This window comes from Schistocerca americana, chromosome 9 (genome assembly GCF_021461395.2).
Source record: "Schistocerca americana isolate TAMUIC-IGC-003095 chromosome 9, iqSchAmer2.1, whole genome shotgun sequence".
Classification (NCBI taxonomy): domain Eukaryota; kingdom Metazoa; phylum Arthropoda; class Insecta; order Orthoptera; family Acrididae; genus Schistocerca; species Schistocerca americana.
The window spans coordinates 199,654,538-199,674,122 of record NC_060127.1 but is presented as its reverse complement, the minus strand read 5'-3'; positions in this window follow the sequence as shown (position 1 = coordinate 199,674,122).

Genomic DNA, 19,585 nt, shown 5'->3' with positions numbered 1-19,585 from the left:
ATGTGTCCATAATTCTGAAACAAGTCAGTGGTAATGCCTCTCTCAGAACTGGGCAATGCCATTGTATGTGTTTAGCAAAGCAACATTACCAGTGAGCTTCATCAAGTGTGTTAGGAAGATAAGGCAGTGTACCAAAATGTGTTGTAAGTGCCCACTGAGAGAGTAGCAGACAACGAGTTGAATTAATTGAGCCAAATCCTGCTATGGATATAACCACATAATGCACAATGTATTTGGAAAATGATTGCAGAAAATTTTCAACAACAATAACAAAAAATATTTTGTGTCTCGTACAGCCGAGACACCTCGTTGGCTGTCCATCAATAGCAACAGAGGTAATTGTGAGATACCTAAAGACTATCAAACTGTGACCAAATCCCAAATAAACTAGCAAACTTCAAGTGAGCACACATGTTGGGCTATACCACAGATCAAAATGTCACAGTAACATACACGTCAAGAAAGTAGGGGAAAAATATGGAAATTGGGGTGTCATCAAAGAAGGCAAGCTTTTATGATGTAATGTAAATAATCTGCAAATAATATAAAATTGTTTAAATTTCATTTCTCATAAGGCATCCTCTTTTCTTGCTCATCTTTGGTTATCTTTGGTTATCCAACCATCCTCCCATTGGCTATACAAGACACATTTCCAGGCTACTAAAAAATGAATTGGCTGGCACCCCCTGCTCTAGACTCACATTGCTTAAAAAGTTAATTTGAGTGTGAAAAGTCAGCTTTATTTTGTGGTGCCAGTAACAGATTTTAGCCTTTGGTCAAGCTATTTTCTTGTGGAGGTTTTTCCTGATTTCAAGAGCTATAAAGTATGCAGGTGGAACTGAACAGACAAAAGCAATGACAGAGTGAAAATCAGTTTTAAATACAGTGGAGTTATTGGTAGTTATTTAGACCAAAAGTTATGTGTCTGTAAATACATATTGGGCTCTATGAATAATGTGAATCAATGCTTTTCCTTCGAATTTTGAAGCTTAAGCTTCAGAAACTATGAGAAAAATATGAAGCAGAAGTTTTAGCTCCTGGGGACAACATTTGTGAAAAAAGCTTGTCCTTTGCCTTGATCTCTGGCTTCATCATTATATAAACTGTATGGATAAAAAAAAGCTCTGACTTCATTCTGGCACAAACAGCTTCTAAAATGTAAAGTATGGTCAGTAATAGACTCATGTTTGCAGAATGCAGATATAGCCCCACTAGCAACACATGTACACCGTGAAAAATTCTACAGACCATGTTGACGTCCACTTTCAATGATGAAAATGTTAGATGGGTTACAAATATTTTCTTCTAGACACAAGGGAAAGAAGAAGTGGAGCACTATTGTCAGAAATTCCTCCAGTATTCACCTGATCTAAGATTCCAGTTTGGCATAGCAGAAAAAGTGTGGATCTATCACACTAAAGTGAGTAGAGTTTCTAAGAATGATGGAAAATGCTGACTTGCAGATCAAATATCCATCTTCACTGCATGATGAGATTGTGGCAAGAAAAAAATGGATAAAAAAATGTGAATTTCCAAGTGCTATAGGTGAAACTGACTGTATTTACATTCGAATTTCAAATCAATGCCATATGGTGATGAATATATGAATGTAAAGGGTTATGCTCATATAAATGTGCAGGCCATGTGCAGTGTAAAGGAACAGCTCACTAATGTTAAGGTTAGCTAGCCCAGGTCAGCACACAACAACCATATATGGAGAAATTCAAGTGTCGGGGAAGTGCTAATTGAATTTCAGAACCCTGCTCTTTTGGAGAATGAAGGATTTGGCTTAGAGCCGTTATTGATGGCTCCTATTGCAAGCCAACAGAAGAGAATCACAAATTACTCAACAGGCTTTTTAAGAAAAAGGTTCATGATAGAATGTTGTTTTGGTCAGCTAAAGAAGCAGTTTTCTTTTCACTGTGCACATTGTTCATGCCATTCTTTCAGTTCTCAACATCTCCTTTACTTCCCCATGAAGATGGCAGCGATTGAGGAGTTTAGTGAATTTGTGCCTCCAGCTATTTCGAATTTCCAAATGTTATCCGGCATCAATAGCAAGAAGATGATCAACAAAAGTGCCCCGCAAAGTTCAAAGTCTAGTGCCACGCAAAAAAACTCGCAGTGAAAAATCATCCAGATCAAAATGTAAGTGTGTAACATGTGAAGTCCATCCTGACAAAGCAAAACTAGTTGAAACTATTAATTCGTTGCAAGAAATTGTGCGCAGATCCTTGGCAGAAAACAAAGTGTTAGCTGATAGACTCAAATGTCTTGAAAATGATCATAGAAAACTAAAAACCGCCGAGCAGGGCGTAAGTGAATTCGACAGAAATAAAGTGTACACAGTGACCGAAGATTCCGTCGCCATTTCAAGTTTTCCAACACAGTCTGGGTGTACCGGTAACGCTAAGGATAGCGCAATCATTTCGTCGTCTTTAGTAATACATTCTCCTGCCGTGCTCCAAAAAACGGTAGGCCTATCTACAAAAGATCAAATCGTGCACCATCTGAAAGAAAAGCCTGTTATTAAGCAAAATGTGGAATCTCGCCAGCCAAAGCCGTCACTCGTAAACAGAAGCAAGGTAAATTCAACATTCAAGACGACAGTTAATTTAACTTACACCACAAATGCAGCAAGAAGAATAAACGTATGTTTAATGGGTGATAGTCATCTTAGAGGCCTTGCGCACGAAATAAAAAGCGTAAACAGTGAAGTAAATGCTTCAGGTTTCATTAAACCTGGCGCTCGTCTTGACCAAGTGCTTTCAACTGTAAACAATATCTCTCGAAAGACAATAAAGGAAGATTTCATTGTAATATGTGGTGGTGCACATGACGTCGCACACAACGATGGTTTGCATGCTGCTAAATGCCCTAAAATCTGCCCTAAACCATCTAAATGACTCAAACGCCATTGTTCTCGATATTCCACACAGGTATGACTTGCCTCAGTTCTCGTGTGTAAACAGGGCAGTAGCATATACAAACAGTCAATATGCAGAAATTTGCAACCGTTACGCAAATGTACAAATGGTCAACGTGCAACATTTTAGTAGAGATCTTTACACCACTCACGGCCTTCACCTCAATCGGCGCGGAAAAAGTCACTTAGCGTCCATTATTTGTGAAATCGTACTAAATGCTAGGAACAACGTATACTCAAAACACACACATTCGAAGAATGAGTGCTCCACAACACAAGAAGACTGCAGGAATGAGTATAGACAGACGACATTGGACAAATGGCTGCTGAAAACACCAGATAAAGCTGATTCTTCCCAAGCTCCCAGTACATGGAAACAGACCAACTTGAATAAATGGATAGTGAAAAATACCAAACCCACTCTGTCAACTGATATTTCTTTTTTAGGGATAAATGTATAATTGGTTCTGGCAGGGTGACACGTCCATCAAGCGCTCAACAATCCAAACTCACTTTCAAATTAATTCAGCAGAACTTTAAAAGTCTTGGCAATAAGCACAACGAGTTGGATACCATTGCAGCAATTGATAACACTGATGTTTTGGTTATAAGTGAACACTGGTACACAGATGAGCTGATTAGTGTATGTAAGCCACTTTCCATGAACTTTCGCTCTGCCTTCAGTAGAAAAGAGAAACGTGGTGGTGGGGTAGCTATCTTTGCACCCAGTGGTAGTAATTATAGTGTAATAGATGTAAGTGCTTTCAGCATTGAGGGTGTAATAGAACTAGCAGCAATTAATTATAAGTGAGTGAAAGAGAACTTAATTATTATAGGCCTATACAGACCTCCATCTGGTAGCCTAGATAGTTTCTTTGATGTTCTTAATGACCTGCTTGTTGACATTGGCAGTAAACACTGCAATAAAAATGGATGGGTTAACATAATACTAACTGGAGATATAAACATTGACTTGCTGTCCAATGAGTCTGTATCTATAAAACTAATGCTAATACTAGCTCAATTTAACTTAACATTTCTGATAAACGAGCCCACTAGAGAGGTCAATAGTGTAAAATCATGCATTGACAACATTACAACTAACGTGTCCCACTTTACATGCAGTGCATCAGTTCTGAAGCTTGCCATTTCTGACCACCACGCAGTACAGGTATTGATAGAAGCTGAAAATCTTCATGTCAATAGAAAAGAGAAACAATATGTGACAAAAAGAATGACCAATGATGACAATGTTAAAGATTTCAACAGTTTGCTAAAAAGCTCACAATGGGGTGAAAAAAACAGCATTACTTTCAGTGAATTTTCATCAGATTTTTATTATTGCTTCAATGTCTCATGCCCAGAAATGACCTTTACAGTAAATGACTGCAAAAAGATACAAAAAAGTAACTGGATAAATCATGAAGTAAAAACAGCAAGAGAGAAACTTAGACTTTTCCAGTATGCAATGATAAATAATAACACTAATAATAGACTAAAGGTAGAATTTAAGAACTATCAGGATTACTATAAAGATCTTCTGCTAGAAACTAAAAGTAAATATGTAGCCACAATGTTAAGAAACTCTACTAACACAGGTTTAGCTGTTTGGAAAGTAATAAATAGCTTTAGGGATTGTAAGGACAGATCAACAAGTGATTTTACTATAAACCATAAAGGGCATATCATGAAATGTCAGTGACAGATTGCAAATGTTTTTAATGAGTACTTTTCTTCTGTTGGAAAACCTGTCAATGACCATTTTAAGAATGTTCAGCATAGATATAGGGGCATTCCAATCAAACAAAGAATATACTTGGCCCCAACAAATAACAAGGAAGTCAAAAACATAGTAATGTCATTAAAAAATACAAAATCAGCAGGCTATGATGGATTGTCTATCAGTACACTGAAAAGATGCATAGACAACATATCTGATGCCATGGCCACAGCAGTAAATGATGTAATTGCATCAGGTTGTTTCCCAGATAGCCTAAAGACAGCACAAGTAACCCCGATTCACAAGAAAGGTGATAAATCTAAAATTGAAAACTACCGCCCCATCTCAATCTTACCTGCATTTTCTAAGGTAGTTGAGAAAGTTATTTATACTAGACTAATGACATTCCTGAGTCAACACAATTTTATATTCGAAAATCAGAATGGCTTTATGAAAAACAAGTCAACATCAGTAGCAGCAGCACAATTAATAGACAAAATAATAACGACCATAGAGAACAAGGAGTATGTAACTGGAGTGTTCCTTGATCTAGAAAAAGGTTTTGATTGTGTCAACATCACCATATTACTTGACAAGCTGTGGAACCTGGGTATCAGAGGAACTGGCTATGAGCTAATAAAATCGTATATGAGCAATAGAAAACAATTTATCTTGCTTAAAACAAACAGTGGGTCTTACAAATCTAAAATTACAGACATCAAATATGGAGTGCCTCAAGGTTCTGTCTTGGGACCCCTTCTTTTCTTGATTTATGTCAATGATATACAGCATTGTTCTCCTAACTGTACAAAAATATTGTATGCAGATGACACATCAATAGTGTGTAAACACAAAGACTATGAGAGTCTGGAGGTACAGTGCAACAGTGTAACTAATGAAATAGTCAAGTATTTTAATGAAAGCCATCTAAATGTAAGTGCTTCAAAGTCTGCAATGATGGAATTTAAGACAAGGAAACAAATAGAATTTGACATGAAATTATCCATAGGAAATGCCATTGTAAAAAAGGAAAAATGGACAAAGTTCTTGGGAATTACAATCCAGAACAGCCTCCAATGGGACAAGCATATCGATTCCTTAGCATGTAAGCTGTCGAAGAATGTGTTTGCTATAAATATGATTAGCAAATATTGTAAGGACATGGGTGTACTAAAAACTGCTTATCATGCCCTATTCTCATCAAACTTAAACTATGCTGTAGAAATATGGGGTGCAACAACTCAAGCCAACCTAAGTACATTATTAATACCACAGAAAATAGTTATCAGAATTATTTGTGGTGCCAAACCTCGAGAATCATGTCAGAACCTGTTCCCAAAATTAGGTGTGCTTACCATTATAGGTGTGTACATATTGAAAGTTATATTGCTTGTGAAAACAATTAATCCAAATTTCAACTGTGACCTGCACCAATATGATACAAGGCAAAAGTTCAGATACCATGTAAATAGCCACAGAACAGTTTTATATGAAAATGCACTTCATGCTGGGCTGAAGCTGGCCAATGCCCTACCAAAAAGTCTCACAACCCTTCCTGCTATCAAATTAAAAGATCAGCTAAAAAGAATTCTAATTGAAAACCCTTTTTATTCCCTAGACGAGTATTATATCTGTATGAAAAGTCTTTCATAAGTATGTCAAGCTCATAGTTTTAAGTAACCTACAACTAATATAATGTTGATAAAAACAATATTTGTAATATCGTGATTGTATACTACCAGACGTAAAATCCATCAAAATGTAAAATTTATTAATACAAACAAATCTTTAGTTTGTAATTTATAAACTGACCTATTCAGACGAATAATCTGTATGATGTCCTGAAACTGTATTATTTCTAGGGATTGTATTTGATTATTCAATGTTGAATAAATATTATTATTATTGTTATTATTATTATTACACTCACTTCCCATTTCCCCTGTTGTGTGACTGCATTCCCTAGCATTCCAGTGCTTGTGCGTCATCTATTTCTTTATCTCTGTAGTAAATTTTGTGAAACATTTATATTATAATAGACATATCTTGGTGATTAAATATTGTTTGCAGTGATTGACCATTATGTTACCTAAATATAGCCTAATTCTCATGTCCTCTACTGAAATGACCTTTTGTTTATCATGTTATCATGCCTCTTCGCTGTCAATTAATCGTTTTTTTTCTTTTCTTTTCTTTTTTTTCTACTCATTATGCTCCTGTTAGCACATCATAGTTCAGACTGCTGTGCTGCATGCAGGGGCTTTCTCCTGTTATCATCCCCCACAGTGTGTGACATGCCTACAGAGAAGGAAGAAGGGAAATCAAAGAATAGATTTGTTAAAGTCAATGAAAGGAAGAAGTTGAGCCTCAAAAGGCAGAATCTATTACACACACACACACACACACACACACACACACACACACACACACACACACATACTCTCCAAGAAATTTCCACAAATGCTAAAAGTTTTTGTTGTGACACTGGAGGGAGAAGGTGTTCAGCATTTCCTAAGAATGAACTTGTCACAACTTTTCACCATCACAGACATCTGAAATGATATCAGCAAATCTCTGTTGCAAGTCTGGAGAGAAAGAACAATAACACAAGGAAAATAAAAGAAAGTTGTCATCTCTATCGACTACCTATAAAGAGCCTCCCATATAAAACCAATTTACCATTTTGTATTTTTCCTCTCAAAAAATATAAAATAGCAATTATACGCAATAGTATACAAAGAATCATGTATGTATCTTTTTCTGTAAGAAAGAAACTATATATAATTAATACTTTTAAAAAAATGATAATTCCATTTGTTTGAGAAGGAACTTGGAGAGCTATATTCTTGCTTTTACAAAATTCACAGCTAGCTACACTCAGCTTGCTGTTACCATTCCATAATGGTTATTCTGTCTGTTTATAATGTTTTACCAATTCCACATTATATAATCCTTTCTCTTGCTCTGTAGTTGGTGCTACTAGAAACAGCTCTTTCAGGTGTGGAATTCCTTTTACCATATATGGTCTACTTTATTTAGGGAAAAATTTGCTTGTCTGCTTTTTGATATCTGAGCTTAACTAGTGACTGCGAATCAATACCAATACACCAGTCTTAAATCTGGAACATGTGCTTGACAGTTACATTGCTGCACACTTTATTCCATATGTAAACATAAACTGTTGTCTACGTATAATTGTATTTCACCCATTGCTTCCAATTAAGCCACTTAAAATTTTTTAGTAGTGGTCCTACTGTAAATAGTTTGTCCACCATTTCCATAGGTGCTAAGCATGCCATGTATGGTAGATAACATGGAACTCAAGAATTAACTGTGCGAAGACATGTTTAGTTGGACGGTAGCTTCTACGTAGTCATGATATCTCTTTCGTAATTCATTCACAAGCGTCACTTTGTGAATGGTAGCTATATGCTTAACTCTTTCCCATATCAAAAACTTTGTAAATGTCTGACTCACAAACTGTGGACCATTATCTGTTAATAATCTGCTTAGTTGTCCTATACTTTTGAAATATTCCCTGAAACAGCAAATCCCTGTTTTCATGTTTGCATGTTTTATGGGATGTAATTTTACATATTTTGAATAGTACTCAACTAGTACAAAAAAATATCTTTCAGTTGCCTGAGAGTGCAGTTGTGTGTGCGAGTTGCATTTGCGTGTATGTTCGTGTGTGTGTGTGTGTGTGTGTGTGTGTGTGTGTGTGTGTGTGTGTGTGTGTCTATTGTTGACAAAGGCCTTAATGTCCAAAAGCTATAATTGTGAGAATCTTTTTGTTGTGCCTACCTGCAATGCTGCATCTCCGCTGTATGGTGAGTAGCAACTTTCCTCTGCTAATATTGTTACATTCCCCCTCTATTAGTTGAAAGTTGACCAAAAACGTCAGATGCAGTAAGACCAAGTAATCTTTTTGATACTGTAGGATACAGCTTATAACTTACAGCTTGGTTACCATCTTACTTTTTCTGCATGCTTCACAGGATCTTAAAACTGATACTACTTTTGTTCTCTTTGACTATAGGTCTGATGCACTAACATACTCCAAAGTGTCCAGATCCCTTGTGGATAAACTTAACAAGTTCTGTCTCCACATACTCTCCATGCAAGTCTTATAGTTATTATTCTCCAAAACAAAACATCATCATGTATTATCCATTCAGCTATATTATTGTTAATAACCCCGCCTTGTTTCATTGGTAATTGCTTATCTTTTAACTACAGATCCTCTGGTATAGTCCGTATTATTTTCACTACCAAGCTCTGTATGTCATTGTTGGTATAACGTAAGCCTAAAAAATTTATACTGAATGTTTCTGTAGGAGCCTTGGATCTCACGATGTCATTCACAGGTATAGGTAGACATGACAACACATCAGGCGCCACGTTCTTTGAGCCATTTATGTAATTTGTCTCTGTGTGATACTCTTATCGGAAAAGTACCCATCTAATGGTTCTGTGGACATTTTATGTAATTTATCTCTATGTGATACTCTTGTAGGAGAAGTATGCATCTAATGAATTTCCTATGTAATATACAATTTTCCATTAAAAGACAGGGCTTGATGATGGATACGAATTATAATTTGAGACCTCCAAATCAGAGACTGAAATTCCTTTATGCCCCATACAACGGCCAATAACTCTTTTTCTGTTGTAGTGTAATTTAACTCATGTTTGTTCAGTGCTCTGCTAGCAAACACTAAGGTATCATGGTCTCCTAATGTCATATCCCACTCTCCCTGGAACGGTTTTCAAACAACTACATATTCTGATTAGATTAGATTAGATTAGATTAGATTAATACTTGTTCCATAGATCATGAATACAACACTTCGTAATGATGTGGAACGTGTCAGGTTAATAAAAGATGTCTGTACAAGATATTACATTACACAAAATATTGCATGACACTAATGTTCAAGTTTTTTTCCCTTAATTTATATCTAAAAATTCAGCCAATGACACATCAGTACTAAATTTAAAAGGCTTACCCGTACACGGATGTCTTAACATAGGTGTCTCTACCAACACTAACTTAATATTACTGAATGCTCTTCATGCCAAATCCATTTTGACTTTTGTTTGACAAGTATTAAAACCTGCAATTGTTCATAGGTTGCTCCTGTATGTTGTTGTTGTTGTGGTCTTCAGTCCTGAGACTGGTTTGATGCAGCTCTCCATGCTACTCTATCCTGTGCAAGCTTCTTCATCTCCCAGTACCTACTGCAACCTACATCCTTCTGAATCTGCTTAGTGTATTGATCTCTTGGTCTCCCTCTACGATTTTTACCCTCCACACTGCCCTCCAATGCTAAATTTGTGATCCCTTGATGCCTCAAAACATGTCCTACCAACTGATCCCTTCTTCTAGTCAAGTTGTGCCACAAACTTCTCTTCTCCCCAATCCTATTCAATACCTCCTCATTAGTTACGTGATCTACCCACCTTATCTTCAGCATTCTTCTGTAGCACCACATTTCGAAAGCTTCTATTCTCTTCTTGTCCAAACTGGTTATCGTCCATGTTTCACTTCCATACATGGCTACACTCCATACAAATACTTTCAGAAACGACTTCCTGACACTTAAATCTATACTCGATGTTAACAAATTTCTCTTCATCAGAAACGATTTCCTTGCCATTGCCAGTCTACATTTTATATCCTCTCTACTTCGACCATCATCAGTTATTTTACTCCCTAAATAGCAAAACTCCTTTACTACTTTAAGTGTCTCATTTCCTAATCTAATCCCCTCAGCATCACCCGATTTAATTTGACTACATTCCATTATCCTCGTTTTGCTTTTGTTGATGTTCATCTTATATCCTCCTTTCAAGACACTGTCCATTCTGATCAACTGCTCTTCCAAGTCCTTTGCTGTCTCTGACAGAATTGCAATGTCATCGGCGAACCTCAAAGTTTTTACTTCTTCTCCATGAATTTTAATACCTAGTCCGAATGTTTCTTTTGTTTCCTTTACTGCTTGCTCAATATACAGATTGAATAACATCGGGGAGAGGCTACAAGCCTGTCTCACTCCGTTCCCAACCACTGCTTCCCTTTCATGCCCCTCGACTCTTATAACTGCCATCTGGTTTCTGTACAAATTGTAAGTAGCCTTTCGCTCCCTGTATTTTACCCCTGTCACCTTCAGAATTTGAAAGAGAGTATTCCAGTTAACGTTGTCAAAAGCTTTCTCTAAGTCTACAAATGCTAGAAATGTAGGTTTGCCTTTTCTTAATCTTTCTTCTAACATAAGTCGTAAGGTTAGTATTGCCTCACGTGTTCCAACATTTCTACGGAATCCAAACTGATCTTCCCCGAGGTCCACTTCTACCAGTTTTTCCATTCGTCTGTGAAGAATTCGCGTTAGTATTTTGCAGCTGTGACTTATTAAACTGATAGTTCGGTAATTTTCACATCTGTCAACACCTGCTTTCTTTGGGATTGGAATTATTATATTCTTCTTGAAGTCTGTGGGTATTTCGCCTGTCTCATACATCTTGCTCACCAGATGGTAGAGTTTTGTCATGACTGGCTCTCCCAAGGCCATCAGTAGTTCTAATGGAATGTTGTCTACTCCTGGGGCCTTGTTTCGACACAGGTCTTTCAGTGCTCTGTCAAACTCTTCACGCAGTATCTTATCTCCCATTTCATCTTCATCTATATCCTCTTCCATTTCCATTATATTGTCCTCAACTACATCACCCTTGTATAAACCCTCTATATACTCCTTCCACCTTTCTGCCTTCCCTTCTTTGCTTAGAACTGGGTTTCCATCTGAGCTCTTGATATTCATACAAGTAGTTCTCTTCTCTCCAAAGGTCTCTTTAATTTTCCTGTAGGCAGTATCTATCTTACCCCTAGTGAGACAAGCCTCTACATCCTTACATTTGTCCTCTAGCCATCCCTGCTTAGCCATTTTGCACTTCCTGTCGATCTCATTTTTGAGACGTTTGTATTTCTTTTTGCCTGCTTCATTTACTGCATTTTTATATTTTCTCCTTTCTTCTGTTACCCAAGGATTTCTATTAGCCCTCGTCTTTTTACCTACTTGATCCTCTGCTGCCTTCACTACTTCATCCCTCAGAGCTACCCATTCTTCTTCTACTGTATTTCTTTCCCTCATTCCTGTCAATTGTTCCCTTATGCTCTCCCTGAAACTCTGTACAACCTCTGGTTCTTTCAGTTTATCCAGGTCCCATCTCCTTAAATTCCCGCCTTTTTGCAGTTTCTTCAGTTTTAATCTACAGTTCATAACCAATAGATTGTGGTCAGAATCCACATCTGCCCCTGGAAATGTCTTACAATTTAAAACCTGGTTCCTAAATCTCTGTCTTACCATTATGTAATCTATCTGATACCTTTTAGTATCTCCAGGATTCTTCCAGGTATACAACCTTGTTTCATGATTCTTGAACCAAGTGTTAGCTATGATTAAGTTATGCTCTGTGCAAAATTCTACAAGGCGGCTTCCTCTTTCATTTCTTCCCCCCAATCCATATTCACCTACTATGTTTCCTTCTCTTCCTTTTCCTACTGATGAATTCCAGTCACCCATGACTATTAAATTTTCGTCTCCCTTCACTACCTGAATAATTTCTTTTATCTCGTCATACATTTCATCAATTTCTTCATCATCTGCAGAGCTAGTTGGCATATAAACTTGTGCTACTGTAGTAGGCATGGGCTTTGTGTCTATCTTGGCCACAATAATGCGTTCACTATGCTGTTTGTAGTAGCTTACCCGCACTCCTATTTTTTTATTCATTATTAAACCTACTCCTGCATTACCCCTATTTGATTTTGTATTTATAACCCTGTAATCACCTGACCAAAAGTCTTGTTCCTCCTGCCACCGAACTTCACTAATTCCCACCCTTTTTAAATTTTCTAACCTACCTGCCCGATTAAGGGATCTGACATTCCACGCTCCAATCCGTAGAATGCCAGTTTCTTTCTCCTGATAACGACGTCCTCTTGAGTAGTCCTCGCCCGGAGATCCGAATGGGGGACTATTTTACCTCCGGAATATTTTACCCAAGAGGACGCCATCATCATTTAATCATACAGTAAAGCTGCATGTCCCCGGGAGAAATTACGGCTGTAGTTTCCCCTTGCTTTCAGCCGTTCACAGTACCAGCACAGCAAGGCCGTTTTGGTTAATGTTACAAGGCCAGATCAGTCAATCATCCAGACTGGTGCCCCTGCAACTACTGAAAAGGCTGGTGCCCCTCTTCAGGAACCACATGTTTGTCTGGCCTCTCAACAGATACCCCTCCGTTGTGGTTGCACCTACAGTACGGCCATCTGTATCGCTGAGGCACACAAGCCTCCCCACCAATGGTAAGGTCCATGATTCCTGTATGTATCACCTATAAAATCCTGCTAAGCCTAGGAATGATCTTATTGCTTCACATTCTTTGGTTCAGGACAATAATAGCCTATAATCATTCTGGGTTGGATTTTATCCCGTTTACACCTACAAGATGCCCAAGAAACTTTAACTCATCTCTGCTGAAGTGTGGTCAAGAAACCTTAATTGTAATATCTTTAATGTAAAATCAATATAGAGTACTTGTTAATAGATTGCAGTGTTCTTCCCAAGTTTTTGCTGCTAGTAATATATCATCTACTTACAGTATCTAACTCTTTTAGTAGATCCTTATCTAATGCTGCATCCAAAGCTCTAACGAATAATAGACACTGAAATATTCAAGCCAAATGGTAACACTTTAAACTGGAAAGACTTACCTTTATACGAGGAAGATGTATATTTTCTCGAATTTTCATCTATTCTGACCTGCCTGTACCCCATGGTCAAATCCATTGAGCTAAGATATTGTTCTCATTCAACAATTCATCAATATAGAATGGTTTAAGTCACTCTGTTTCTATATATTTACTCACCATATGTGCATGCAGCACTAATGTTACTCCACAAGTAGGTTTTTTTATTAGTTGGTCCTTCAAATCCTATATGCATGGAATATATACAAGGATATTGGACATGGTTAGGTATTTACAAGGTAAAATACAGTTTGTATTGCAATCCTAAGGACTAGATATTGAAGTAATTTAGCAAAGATTCATACATACAACAAACATTACAGGCAACATACAAAGTAGAATATTAATAATGCATCTTTATTTTTGTTGTTTGGCTTTTATATATTCTGTCAGACTGTAAAAGCAATGATCAATTAAATATGCCTTTTCTTCAGCCTTAAAACTACAGAGTTTACCTGTTGATTTAATATGGTTAGGTAGATTATTGAAAATCTTTATCCCAGTATGTAGTGTGCTTTTTTGGCACAATGATGTTCTCACCTGTTTTATATGAAGGTCAGATTTTTGCCTTGTATTGTGTGCATGTATATCTTCATTTTTTAATAAGATATCTGGATGTCTATCGATATATTGTTTGATGAAAACGAATGTTTAATAGATAAAAATGCAAGGAAGAGGAAGAACTGACAGTTTTTTTAATATGGGTCTGCATATTTCGTATTATTTACCCCTTGAATAATTCTTAGTGTTCTCTTTTGCATCCTGAAAAGTTTAATATTTGTTGTTGTATTGCCCCAGAAGATTATGCCATATTTAATTACAGAATGCACATAGGAGTAGTATACATTTAACAGGCTGGCTTTGTGCAACAAGTTTTTAAGATCCATATCATGTAACAGGTTTTGCTTAGTTTTCTTTGCAAATATTTAATGTGTACCTCCCATTTTGTGTTGTTCTGGAGCCAGAGTCCCAGAAATTTAGTGCTGTCAACACTTTCAAGAACTCTGTCCCTAAGTTCTATTTCTATGTTTGGGTGGTGTCTTCCTTTTACATTATAGAAGTTCAGTGCTACTGTCTTTTCTTTGTTTATAATTAGCTTGTTGTAGCTGAACCACTGTTCTACACTGTTCATTGTTTGGATAGTGGAGTCTTTAAGTTTTTCTTCTGTTTTACCGCTACTAAAGAAGCTTGTATCGTTTGCAAATTGGAAGGTAGTTTGGCAATACTTGTTGTACACAAGATCATTGATATAGAGGAGAAACAGAATGGGTCCTAATACTGATCCTTGAGGGACGCCATATTTCACATTTTCATATCCTGAATAGTAGTAGCTGATTTTGTTATGGTCAGTATACAGCACTTCAACCACCTGTTTGCGACCACATAGGTATGTATGTCTTGAGCCACTCATTGGATATACCTCTAATTCCTAATTGGTCAAGCTTCTGCAGTAGGGCATTATGGTCAATGATGTCAAAAGCTTCAGATAAATCAAGACATATGCCTGTCACAAACTCACTTGCATCCAGTTTAGTATAGATTTCATTAAGAAATTCAAATATTGCACTTTCAGTTGAATAGCCTTTCTTGAAGCCATGCTGTGAAGGAGAGAGAATTTCATTTTTATTTAGGAAATCAGACAATCTCTTATAAAAAGCTTTTTCTAAACTTTTTGAAAATACAGGCAGAAGGGCTATTGGTCTATAACTTGAAACGCATTCTGGATTTCCTTTTTTGTACAGTGGTTTCAGTTTTGCTGTTTATAAGCATGAAGGGAAGGTTCCTGATGCCAGTGACCTGTTGCACAAGTGTGTCAAGGGTTCAGCTAAAGCAAGACAGCATTTTTTTAAAATTGCATCTGGTATTCCATCAATTCCATATGAGTACCCTGTTTTCAAGGTTTCTGTAACTGATAAAATTTCTTCAGTATTTGTGGGTGAAAGGAACAAATATGTAGACACGTTTCTCACACTATTGCATGATGGAGGTGATATTTTGTTGTGTTCTTCCAGTCCACTCACCAACTGTTCACTTATGACTGCAAAATATTTGTTGAAGGTCCCAGCAATTTCTGTTGAGCAAGAAATCATTTGTCCTTCATAACATAAGTTCATATTTTTATATTGCTTAGTTTCACTTGTTTTTTTCTTTTTTTTTAACTTCCCATATAGCTTTAGATTTGTTTTTTGAATTTTCAATGTATTTGTCATTTGCCATTCTTTTAGCTTTCCTTACAACTTTTTTGAGGATCCTCTTGTAATTCTTCAAGTACAAATGAAATTCAGGAGGCATGTTCTGTGTCTTTGCTATATCGTGTAATCTTCTTTTCTCTGCACAAGAGATTCGAATACCTGTTGTAATCCATTTGATCTTTTTGAAGTTAGGTTGACATTTTTGTTTTTTTAATTGAAATGCAGCTCCAAAGTATGACATGAAGATTTCCATGAATTTTTCAAACTTTTTGTTAGGATTTTCACAAGTATACACTTCATACCAAGGCTTATGTACCACTATCAGGGGATTGGTACATATACCAAGATTATGTTCAGTAATGTTGTTTTCAAGCATCCTGTGTATCTCCTCCTGCACTAGTAGTCACTAGTCGCATACTCAGTGGTGTGTGATAAGGTTTACAAAAAAAAGTGGTGAATCATCCTTTATCAAAAAGCTACATATATAAGTTTCACATACGCCTGGCTTATCTGAAAATACCTTCTCATGCAGTAACAATATTTGGTATAAGTCCTCTTTTTGTTGGTCTGTTAACAAATGTGATTCAAATGCTTCTAGCTTTATTTGCAAGTGTAACAATTCTTTCTGATCACTAGGTTCCTCCCAACTCAATGTGCTCCATGTAGCCACTAACCTTGCCTCATACTTTCTGTTACTTATTACTCCCATATTCTTAAATGGTATCACATAACACATATTATTGTAGTTACACATCAATTCTCGTGCTGCAAAATCTAAAATTACTTTATATGTAATAATTGCAAATTGACACTGGGCACTACTAAAAGTGTCTGCATGTACACAAAATTCCTTAGCGTGAAAGGTAATATTACTTCTTTTTTTAGTTGTATTGTTTTAGAACCCATAATACTAACAATGTATACCCCTGTCACCGGAAGTGTAGGGTATACCATCTTAGGTCTTAACATTAATAATAATGACTCTGAAACAAATGAGACTTTGCTTACTGAGGTAACATACATATCTATCTTCTGATGGTTTATTTCTCCCGACACTATTGGTTTAAAATTATTCTCAGTGTCTTCAGTATTCACTGCTTCTTGACTTTCCACAAACATCAACAAATCATCCACTGTGGACAATCCTCTATACAAAAGCTCCTTTTGTACAAAATAAGGCAATCTCCTTACTAAAACCTTTGCAAGGTGAATCTCCTCTACTGGATTACCAAAATATTTTGATCATGTTAGGTGCCATTCAATATGTTTTTGAAACAGTCCCAGGAACTTTTATAGTATTTTGGATCTACCAGTTCTAATGTTAACTTCTCCTGAATTCCCTGAGACTGGTATTTTTTCTTAAACTCTTCCTGAAAATTTGCCCAGGATGTGAACTCCTCAGAATGAGCTGCTTCCCATTCTGCCTCAATGCCTACCAAATAACTTAGTATGAAGCCTATCCTTTTTGCCTCTTCCATTTTTGTGGCAAGGATCTCAAAAGTACACTGGGTGTACATCCCCATCTGGCTTGAGCTCAGGAAAATGTTTAGACAAATTCGTGGCACTCTGTAATTGCAATTCTTGTAATAGATTTAGGTTTTGGGTGCTATTCCCTTGTTCTCATAGCTTTAGTACCTGTCAGGTTTTAGTAACTTCATCTCATAATTTTTAAATTCCTCACTTTGTCTAGCAGCATCATCCCCACTGAATTAATCATACTCGAATTTTTGGTCTTTTCTTGAAACTTCTGGTCTACTTAAAGTATGAATCTTTTCCTCCAAACCTAGGTGTAGATTCACTTGACACAATTATGTCACTGGACTCACTATGACATTCCAGCACTTTGATATGTGTACACAGTTCTGACATTCATTCCTTTACATCTTTAAAGTCATGTCTTGCAAATTCTCTGACTTCCTCCACATTTTCGTGAAGCTCTGTTACGTTAAGGTATTCATCTACTTCCTTCCACACTAAGTCACACTGTTATGAAATCTCTCTTTGCATTTCTTCAGAAAACGACAGTAACCTTCTGTTGCAGTTCTTCAGTCCACCGACCTTGCTCCTCAGTGATTTCCGTCACCTCTTCCATATACAGCCTAAAACTTTAATCAGTAGTTTTACACCTAACTCTGGATCTCCTCACTTAGCTCAGTTTTTTGTTATTTCTTTTCATTTCTTTGATGCTACTGTTGAGGTGTTGTAACAGATTTTCATCCCTATCCCTAGGAATAGGGATCCTCTTCCTGAAAGACGTAGAAGCACTTGGGATTTTCTGATGCCATTGTCCTCATAATCATAGGCCTCTTGTTATTTCATAACTAATGTCAGTGTTTGCCCTTTGCAATGCCATATCTCTTCAAGTCTCCCACTTCAGACCATTTAAATTCTTCAAAATGTCCTTCTTCTGCTCTCATTCACTTGAAGCCCTCTGTCCTGGCCATAACATTTGATGTGTGTAGCATTTATCAGGTTCCCTGGTGCTGCTGTGATTCACCGTACTTGACACCAGGTGTAACGCTGGCTTCTCTTTAGCTGGTTGAATCTACAATATGTTAACATTGGTATGGCAGTTCCCTTTAATAATAGTTATGAGCTGGACCTGCTAGTTAGTTACAACTTGAATTCTTGCCTTGCTCAGTAACTTCTTTCCCAAAGTGTGAGTGCGTCACTGCAACACAATGGGGTTTCTGCTGTTTTTAACTGTATAAATTATTTTCAACAATGACTTTGCTTTAAACACTATATTTTCTTTCATAAACTTATACAATTACAATTCACAACCATATAACAATAACTATTAATCTGAACCTTCACTCAAAATCAACCAGTGTCTTTTGTGTCTTTACTAGTATTGGCAGTCTTGGAGAGGTCTGCTTGCATATTCTGTGGAGGCCTCTACAAAACACCTTCAGCTGGTGGCAGCATGGAATAAAGCACTTCATCAGTATGTGTAGACATCGACTCACTGTACAGCCTGCACACCCAGGTAGCACCTTATCTCATTTGACTCAGTACAAAGAGTCACCACTCATTGGTGTACTATTTTTACAACATCCATCTAAGCTATATATAGTGTTTTGTATTTTGTTCCTGCAGCTATCCTCCATACTTTGAAGATTTGGTGTGCCATGGCCTTTCCTATGGGAACATTATGGAACACCACAATAGTGGTGATCAGTGCAGATCTTGGCTGGGAATGGACAGAGATCCTACTGTATCAGTAAGATTCCTAACAGCTATCATCCACTTTTTAAATGGCGTGACCATCTTGAAATACAAGGGTAATCTCAAAAGTAAGGTCTCCTATTGTTTTATAAGTACAGAACTCTGTTTGTGTGGCAGTTGGTCACACTGTTATGAAGAGTGCTTCACACGCTGTATGTAAACATGCACATGTTGCACTCAGGTGCTCAGTCTTGGCTTGGCAGCCGTTGAGAATGGAGCCCCTGTTGGATGCTACCACCAATTGCAAATTGCGTGCAGTTACTTGGTTTTTGAATGCAAAGGGCACTGCACCAATTGAAATCCATCGCCAATTGACAGAAGTGTATGGTGAGTACAAAATTGTTAAGGCTTTCGTGGCCACTTGTTGACAAACTGTCTATTGGCTTCTGTCTCGGGTTCTTCGGCCGACGTTCATCTAATGATTTTTCTGACGTTTCACCAGCACGAGTGGCTGGCATTGTCAAAGCTTCACCCTCCATTGCCGGTGGTGAACTGGAGGCGAGCTCGCGGCCGCAGACTATATGTACCTGGCGCGCCAACGTCCGAGGGCTTCTCCGCGGTCATTTCCGGTGCGGTTCTCCTCTTGCTACCTGCGACGGTCGTTCGCTGCAGTACGGGAAGCCAGGATCCGTTTACCTTAAGGCTTTCCTCTTTCTTGTTGAAACTGTTCGCGTGTTTTTGTATTTCTACAGCTTCTCTGAACAAGCGCG